This window comes from Cryptomeria japonica, chromosome 2, assembly GCF_030272615.1.
Source record: "Cryptomeria japonica chromosome 2, Sugi_1.0, whole genome shotgun sequence".
In the NCBI taxonomy this organism is placed as follows: domain Eukaryota; kingdom Viridiplantae; phylum Streptophyta; class Pinopsida; order Cupressales; family Cupressaceae; genus Cryptomeria; species Cryptomeria japonica.
The window spans coordinates 194,231,273-194,241,782 of record NC_081406.1 but is presented as its reverse complement, the minus strand read 5'-3'; positions in this window follow the sequence as shown (position 1 = coordinate 194,241,782).

Below are 10,510 nucleotides of genomic sequence, written 5' to 3'. Positions count from 1 at the left end.
TAATCTAGTTTAATAAAATAAATGCAATCAATTAAACAAAAATTAAACAAGATAATGGGATTGATAATTGAACTAAAATAAATGTGATAGTTAAACGAAATGATTAAAGGTACTTATCTCTAGAATCAATAATGTAGAAATGTTGTTGAATTGATTTTCCTTTATGCACACACTTATGCTCTCAATCTAATAACTATATCAAGTTCTATTTCATCTTTGAAATATTTGCAATTCAATCATGAGTATTGTTGAGTTGACCAATCCCATGACATGTCAAATTAACAACATTAAGCAATATCAAAGACAACATTCATCATATATACGATCTACTATATGATGAACAAATTTGATTATTCATCCTTTTAGAAATTGAACTGTGTTCTAATTGTTTTCAAACATGAAATTAAGTACACATTGAATGGTGTTTTCAAACATGAAATTAAGTACACATTGAATGACTTTAAATAATACGATATAGCAACATGTTACATAAATATGTACTAAAAAGGTAATATGAAGTTTAGGTCTCTTTTTGTATGCTTTGAGATTGAACTAAGTCAAATTTGAAATACGTACAAACATAATTTTGACTAATTTCCAGACAATAAATAAATATATAAAACTAAAAATAAGAAAATGACATATATATAAGAATAAATGTAAATGATGTAAATATAAATAAATAAAAAGAATCTTGATAGGGATACATGTCCGAGTCCTGCTAAAGTTGGCTTGGCGGGGGCCCACGTTCTTTAGTGAAGAGCACGTCATTACTTACGTTGCAACAGCCCACGCGTAAACTTTGAACGCTTTGAGAGAAATGGAGAAGACAACTGATACTCAACTTGACGGCCGTGTTGGCCAAGTAGACACCCACGTGTCATCCATGGTCGCCCTTTCGAGACACAAGTAGACCAAAAATGTCAATTCGTCGTAACACTTGTAATTAGGTGGCACTCTCATTCTAGAAAGTAGAGAGTAAGACTTGTTCTATATATTCAAATATGGTTTTGTATGTTAAGATTAGCCTTTTTTTTCTATGGGTTAAATTGTAATCAGTAAACTATAACAACTCAATCATTATAGGGGAACTTTTCAATCAGGGTAACCTATATTGCTAAAAATTTTTTTAGCAAATTTAGTTTAGTGAACACATGAGACTACTTTGTTATTCTCACTATTCATCTATTTGTACTTACTTTGAACACTTATAATATGCAATTAATCTTGTATTTATATAATTTTGATGATATATGTATTAAAATTTGGAAGTCAATTTTATATCTATATAATTTTTATTTACAACCCAATTGAGAAAGTTGAATTTCTCTCTAGCATATATGGATGCAACCTTTAATCCTTCCCTCATTAAATATTCATAATAATTATGATAGTCTCACTTGGAGACTACCCTCATTATGTTTGGTTTGATAATAACTGTCGATCACTTCATAGACTTACAACTCACATCATTCACCAGCACCCTTACATTAACAACTATATTAAAAAAAATTATTGTCATTTGCTAGGAAAAAAGAGTGTTATATCTAAATAACAAAGGAAGAGAAGTACTCAACATGTTCATGTTCAATGCGTAACTATTTTGGAAAAAAATATAACCCAATAAATCTTCATATGTTATCCAAATTTAAATAAACTTGGTCCAAATTTACTTTTCCTCTTAACAAAATTTATCTAGAATCATGTTTGAAGTTCAACAAACAATGTGTTGCAAGATAAGTCTTTTTTCACACATCATATGACACTATGTAAATTATCTTCAAACTCTTGTTGGGAAAGGAATTGAATTTTAGAGAATCTAAAAGAAGAATTTCATTAATATAATCTCACTCTCCAAGATACACATACTACTAAGCTTTTTAACATGGTTGCGTCTCATGGATTCTCACCTAGATGCATAACCCATAGTATTACATCCCCTACTTAAATCAAGAAACTCACAAAATTTGAATTATTATAGAACCATCATGGTCAGTCACCTTGAGTAAACTATTTTTTATAATGTTGGATGATTAGTGTTGTGCCATAAATTTTATACCTTAACAATTTTGCACTCTACTTGACACCCACTTTAGTGTGGTTTTCCCTAAATCATTTTAAGTCCATTTGTTCTTTATGCTACTCTATAATTTTATTGTTAAGCCTACAACTTAAGCATCATCAAACTCAAATTTTGAGAGTAGGTCCTATGTTTGGGGCCCTGACATGTTTTTTCCTCTTTTGATGGTTCCCTTTTGATTGGACTAGGATGGCCAATGCCACATTTGGAACCCAAATTCATATGTATGCACAACATATATATCAAGTAAAGAAGTACAAGTCATATGAAGCAAAATTATAGCCTACCTAAGCATGTTTAAACTTTTCTAGTTACATAGCATGCAACAAAGTAAATAAAATAAATGCAAGACACTAAAATAATGCACCAACACACCCCATAAGTATGGCTTAGGTTTATATGTAATGATGGACAATATACATGTAAGGTACCCATGTACAAAAGCATCCCTCAAAAAAAGAAGAGAAAACCTACAGAGAAAAATCTCCCACATGAGAGGATAAAGAGAGAAGATTTAAGTGACTGGTCACCAAAAGAAATGTCTTGCACCCCCCAATAGAGATTGCAAAGGGTGGTACTTTCTCTTAGTGAAGGTTATGGTGAAGATACTCTGATCCACTCTATTGTAAGATAATATTGTGCAATCGATGACATACTCCTATAACTACTTGATGTAGTACACATGTATCATGATGTGTTTGGTTCATTGACGACGAACCAAGTTATTCAAGTTCTAAATGGCATGTTTGTTATCATAGAAAAATGACTAACTTCCTCTAAAAAGGAATGCCAAAATCAATAAGGATATTTTGAATCCTAAAAGCCTTAGTGAGGGCATACATTTCCTCTTAATACTCAACCTCAATCAAAGAAAGACCAATAGCATACTAATTCTTTATTTTCTGATGAATGGGGCTAGAGTTGAAGTGAAAGTTATAGCTAGATGTGTAGTTATACTAATCAAGGTTGTAAAATCAATCATAGACTATATACTTGACCAAATCTAAGCATGTACCTACTAAATAGTGAATACTATAGTTGTGAATGCCCTAGATATAATACAAGATACATTTGACATCTTTCTAGTAAAGCTAATGTGGTTCCTATATATAGTGTTAAAGCATACCGATTTTAAGTTATATGTTTAGGTAAGTGTGAGTGAGATAAGTAAGGCTATTTACAAGCTAACAAAAAATGTGGCATCAAGTGGAGTGGAAAACTTAGCCTCAAGATCAAGTCCTAATAGAAAGAAATTCAATTCAATTCAAGCTTACAATCAACCATGTAGAAATGTGTTAAGATATTGAGAGCATACTTGGGTTGAGCAAGAGTTATTATAGAGATAATTGAGCAATATCAATCCCAATAAAGTATAACAAGAGACCCATGAGTCATAAAAATAAAATTAAATGAGAATAAAATCCTGTCCTAAAATGTAGACATCCAAATTTGAGTGGCATCTCAAGAGTCTAACTAAGAGAACAATAGAGTCCATCTTGGCATACCAAATTTGATATGGGCTTATTTGAGGCTATAAATAGACTTTCTCAATTGATAAACCAAAGAATATCCCTCAAATAAGGTTCCCTATGGATACTAAATGTAAATCTCTTGTTGAATATCTTTATTTAAAAATTTATTCTTCACATCCATTTGATGTACAACCCATCCATGATGTATAGCAATGGTGAAAGTCAAGCGAATGGAATTCATATTCACTATAGAGAAAGAACTCCTAGTATAGTCTATTAGGGTTTTTGGTAGATCCATAGCAAATACGAATAAACAATTATATGCAAATTCCAATACACAAAAGATGAAGAATAATAAACAACACAAATAACATAGAGATTTAACGTGGTTCACCCAAGATGGGCTACATCCATAGAATTCAATCGTCCCATCTTTTCTTATTATCTAGTAAAACAGTACAACACCATTATAATGCCCTTTTTCATTCCAACTGCTTATAACATGCAATTTTTAGGCAACCTACAAAGTCGACTTTTTAGGGTTTTTCAAATGTCAATTTTTTCAATAAAAAACACCAATATTTTTTCTCAGGGGCTACACCCCTAAACCCCCACTCGGAGCCTAGCCCAACCCCAAACACCTGTAAGGATACATTACGAGTGTATAATACTTGAATGACCAGTCACCAAAAACCAACAATCTCCCACTTGGAGACTGATCTTGGATGACATTGTTGCACTTGAAACTCCCACTGGATAAAACACCTAGACTTGATTGTTTGTTAATTCAATTATTTTTAGTCAAGAAGGCGAATAGAAACCGATGAGGAAATCAACTTCTCCCATGTGACTGCCTTCGTGAACATGTTTGCAGGATTGTCACTTGTGTGAATCTTTTCAAGTTGTAATTGGCCATCCTCCAAAACAGATTGTATGAAGTGGTACTTGAGTTGAATGTGTTTTGTCCTCGAATGAACAGTAGAATAATTTGTAAGATGAATGACACTCTATCTATCAGTATACAATCAGTTGTCCTACATCTTTCCAAACTCCTCCAAAAAATGTTGTAACCAAATCATCTCCTTGCTAGCTTCAATAGTAGCCACATACTCAGCTTCAGTGATTGTAAGTGTAACAACCTTTTGCAGTCTAGAAATTCAACTAACTACAGTTCCCCCTATAGTAAAGACATACATTGTACTACTCCTCTTTGTATCAATATCACTTGCCAGATCAAAGTCAACATATCCTCGTAGAAAAGAGTTCGATCCTTTGAAACATAATGTCTTGGTAGTACCTCTTAAATAACTGAGAATCCATATGAGAGCATTCCAATGTTCCATTCTCGGATTGCTCATATACTTGCTCACAATTCCCATTGCATGTGCAATATATGGTCGTGTACATACCATCGCATACATACGACTACTTTTGCCAAAGGTATATCAACTGCTTTTGCATTTTGCATGTTAAATATTTTCAGCACCTTCTTTATATACTCACTTTGGGACAAAGTTAATGTTTCATTTGTCCTGTCTTGTGAAATTCTCATAGCAAGAATTTTCTTAGCTGTACCCAAATCCTTCATAGCAAATGACTTTGCTAATTTTTGTTTAAGTTCATTTATATGTTGCATGCTAGACCCAACAACAAGCATGCCATCAACATAAAGTAACAGGATAATATAACTGTCATTATCCAATCTCTTAAAATAAACACAATAATCAAAATGACATATGTGGTAACCTTGTTCAGCCATACAACTATCAAATTTAAAATACCATTGCTAGGGTGCTTGCTTTAGGCCATACAAACTCTTCTTCAACCTATACACTAACTCCTCCTTACCTTTGATCTCATATCCCTATGGTTGTTGCATGTATATTTTCTCCTCCGAATCCCCATGGAGAAAAGTTGTTTTAACATCTACTTGTTCAAGATGCAAATCTTTTGTAGCCACAAGACTTGAACAATCGTAATGGAAGTCATTTTTACAACTAGAGAAAATATCTCATTATAATATATACCCTTTTTTTTGTGCAAAACCTTTTACCATGAGTTTGGCCTTATATCATTTTTGTCCTCTATCCTCCTCCTTCATCCTATAAACCCATTTATTTAGCAAGGCTCATTTTTTATAGGTAATGGTACTAAGTCCCAAGTCCAATTTTGCATCAAGAAATCCATTTCCTCTTTTATGCCTAGCTCCCATTGATGTTTGGCATCCACCTGCATTACTTCTTCATATCCTTCTGGATCACTAGAATTAGTTAATAAAATCCAATACAAAGAACGAGGAAATATTTCAGGAGATCTATTGAACCTTGTAGAACGTCTAACACTTGCGGGAGTTTGTGGGATATTTTGTTGTTGTTGAGCATTAGGTACCAATGGCATTTTATTTTCAGGAATCTCATCCAAGACCACATATTTCTTTTTGACTTGTTCATGCTTCTTTTCCTGCATTTGTTCTTTATACATGACCTTCTCATTGAATATAACATGTCTACTTTTAATTATTTTTTTATTTTTCAGAGTCCCATAATCGATAACAAAAGTTATCTATTCCATATCCAATGAAGGTAATTTTTTTAGATTTAGCATCAAGCTTGGTTCTATTTATTGGAGTTGAGAAATACAACACCACAGTAGCCTGAAGAACTTCTGTAAGCTAAATAACCAATTACAAGGAGAAGCAAGGAAGCAATAATCTGAAGAACACACAAAACACAGGAAAAATTTTCTCAAAAGATGAGAGCTCCAATTCAGCAAAAAAAATTGTGAAAAAGATAATACAATGAAAAGAAAAATTAACCTCTAATAGGTCAATAAACCCTAAAAAGGGAAAACCCTAGGCTTGCACATAATAATTAATAAAATAATTAATTAATATGCACCTAATGTTAGCTTAAGTGTAAAAAGATAATTGGAACTTAAAGAATTAAACAAATATTGTTTAATTAATCAAGTAAAGACCCAATTACTCTAACACCCCCCTTAAGCTAGACTTAGGGAGAAGCTAAAACCTAGAACAACTACTGAAAGCATGAAAGATGGGTCCCAACAACAAGGCTTGATCAGGTACTCAAATACAATGAAATCTCTATGACAGGGAGACAAAGGAGAAAACCCAGTCGGAAAAAACTCCTCTCCAAAAAGAGATAAAAAAACATGCTGAAAGAAGAAGAAGGAAGGAAGGCCTCATCAAGACCCCCCAAGGACAACTTCCTTCACCCCAAGCATAGAGCACAACTAAAGATAGCACAGCGATGCAAAAGGTTTCATGAAGATGTCTGCAACCTGCTCGGAAGTGGGAATGTACTCCAGAATGAGAACACCATCCTGAATCAACTAACAGATGAAATGCATGTGAAGCTCAATGTGTTTCATCTGCTAATGCTCTACTGGGTTGTGAAAAATATGAATAGCACTCTCATTGTCACACCAAAGAACAGTGGGACTATCAGGAGGAAAACCAAACTCAGTCATCAACTATCGAATCCATAAGATCTCTTGACTAGCGAGCATAGTAGCTCAGTACTCAGCCTCTGTAGATGATAATGTATGAGTAGTTTGCTTTTTGCAAGACCATGTGATAGGACCAGGGCCAAGACAGAAAACAAAGCCAAAAGTAGACTTCCGATCAGTGACATTACCAGTCCAATCTGAGTCAATGTAGCCAACAATGTGAGGTTCCCCTGATGTGTAGTGAATGCCATGAGAACTAGTGCCCTGAATGTACTTCAAAATACATTTGGTAGCTTGCCAATGACTCTCATGAGGATCATGGGAGAATCGAGAGACAAGACCAACCGCAAAGGAAATATCAGGATGGGTGTGAGTCAGGTACAACAAACTGCCAACCAACTGCCTGTAAAGTGTAGAATCTACCAAAGGAGTGGGACAAGCGATGGTCAAACCAGCCCTTGACTGAAATGGAGTGGGAGAAGACTTGCAATCAAGCATGCCGAAGCACTGAAGCATGTCAAGAGCATACTTTTTCTGGTAGAGGTAGATCCCATCAGAAGACTGAACCACCTGAAGACCAAGAAAATAGTGCAAAAGACCGAGATTTGTCATCTCAAACTGGTCCATCAAGGCACGCTAAATATGCTGAATCATAGAGGATGAGCTACCCATGATGAGAAGATCATCAACATATAGCACAAGAATCTAGATGTCACCCTCAAGAAGCTGAATGTACATTGTGTGATCAGAATGACTGTAGGAGAATCCAATGGAGAGCAAGAAAGCATCCATCTTCTCATACCAAGCCTGAGGGGCCTGTTTGAGACCATACAATGAATGTTGAAGTCTGCAAACCAAAGAAATATCCTGCACAAATCCTTGAGGCTGCTCCATGTAGATTTCCTCCTGTAGATCCCCATGCAAGAAGGCACTCTTCACATCCATCTGAAAAACAAGCCAACTCCGAGAAGCTGCAAGAGATAGTACAAAGCGAATGGAATTCATCTTGGTGATAGGGGCAAATGCCTCGGAGTAATCAATACCCTCAACTTGTGAAAACCCCTTCGCAACAAGATGTACTTTGTACTTATCAATAGAACCATCAACAACATACTTGGTGCGATACAACTAGTGGCACCTAACCATCTTTCTGCCCTTAGGAAGAGGACAAAGATCCCAAGTATGATTCCTCATCAAAGAAGAATACTCTTCCTCCATAGCACAATCCCACTCAGGGTGACCTGTTGCCTCTGAAAACTTCTGAGGATCATCTGAAATAGCATGACTCAAAAGACTCGAACCCACAGTATGAGAACGAGTGCGACGAGTATCTGAAGGATCACCGGCCATAGGACCTGCCGCCTCAACAATAAGGCAAGCCCACTTGGGCATCTGAGGTGGAGCGGGTGGAGGTGGGGATGATGGATCATCAACACCATCATTAGAATCATCCTCAAAAAAATCTTGAAGGGGTGCAGTGGTCGGAGGAGGGAGAGGAGTAGACACTGGAGTTGGGGTATCCATTGTGGGAAGGCGCTCATCAAACTGAATATCCCGTCGAAACAAGACCTCTCTGGAATAAGGATCAAACAACCTATACGCCTTAACATCCTCACAGTAGCCAACAAAAATGAGTGGTCATCTCTTTCGCTCCATGGCTTGCCTCTGAGCATCAGGAATAAAAGCCCATGCCTCACTGCCAAACACTCTAAAAAAGGAAACATCAGGCTTGTCATGAGACCAAGACTCCTTAGGAGTCATATGTCGAATAGCCTTGTGAGGCATCCGATTCTAAAAATAGTTGGCACAATTGACTTCCTCAGCCCAAAAAGACGAATCCATGGACCTGGACTGAATCATACAATTCGCCATCTCCCATAAAGTTTTGTTCTTGCGTTCAGCGACACCATTCTATTGAGGGGTGTAGGGAACAACAAATTGATGCTGCAAACCATGCTCATTGCAAAAATCTCTGAAAGCCTGATTCACATACTCCCCCCCATTATCTGTACGTATCCGTCGAATAGAACAACCAGACTGCTTCTCTACAAATGTCTTGAAGACTCGAAAGGAATTAAAGACATCAGACTTGTACTTAAGAAAGTAAACCCATGTGCGTCTGGAGAAGTCATCAATGAAAGTGAGTACATACTTGGCCCCTAAAAAAGGAGTGGGAAATGACATGAGGTCACTGTGAATCAACTCCAAGGGTGCCAAAGCATGAGAGGCTCTTTCCTTCAGAAAGGGATCTTTGTGATGCTTGCCAAGAACACAACCATGACAAACACCATCAGTGCAAAAAATCTATGGGAGCCCAAGAACAATGCCTGTGTACTCATCTGCTAAAGATATCTTTAATTGACATGGCCCAAGCGCTCATGCCAAAGCTTACCCACAGAATCTGCATGTGCTATAAGAGAAGAACCTACACCCTTAGAGGGCTCAAATCCATCAAATCTGTACAGACGAGATGTAGTGTCAACACTCCCAGTAGCATCAACTAAATCAGAGTCATGGAGATCCCGAATAACCACATCATGTGGTGAGATTCAACTGTCTTACCAGAGCCAGAGTGGCAAATCTGATAGATGGATAGGAGGTTCATCGAGATGTCAGGGACAACTAGAACATCCTGCAGAGTACCCCCATCCAATGAAATAGAACCTAAACCCAAGACTGAAAGTTGAACCGAGTCACCCACTGCAATCTATGAAGTACCACAAGAGGCAAGAGAGAGCATGACCTTTCCTTGGGGAAGGAGAAGATGCTTGAGGTGAGGAAATGTGATGCTATTGCACGACTTCCTCTAAAGCCTCTAATCATTTCCAACACCTGGAAACTAGATGTCCTTCCTTGCCACAAAAACTGCAAGTGTCTCCTGATTTCTTCTTAGTCTTGGAGGAAGACTCACCAAACTGTGAAGATTTCCCTTGCTTGGGAGTAAACGGAGGTTTAGAATCAGGTCTTTAGGAGGTGGCTTGGAGGAAGACTCATTGCCTGCAGAATTCTTCTTGGGCTTTGGTTTCTACTTTTGTTTCTCCTTCTCCTTAGAGGACTGTGCAACCAATGCTTTGTTCTTAGAGCCTGAGAGCGTATCCAGTTGAGAAAGATGAGACTGCTCATGAGACAATTGCTCACAAAAGACATCAAAGGTAGGCATGTTGAAACGAGCACCCAAGCCATCCATGGTGGAGTAGAAAGCAGAGGCAAAAAACTGAAAGTGACCCCGAAGCTTCGAAAAATCAAATGAATGCACTCTGTATCTGTCTTGTTCTTTCCACAGCCCTGAAGAACAGATCTAGTAGTCTTGAATTTGTTCAAAAAATCCTCAATAGTGGGAAAGGAATCAAGTGACAAAGAAATCAACTCTAGCTCAATCTGTAATGCCTGAATCTCATTGACCCTCTTGAAGAGAGAATCAAACTTCAACCACATATCCTGAGGAGTAAGCAACTCATCAAGGTGAAATAGAAGACTGTCAGAGACATGC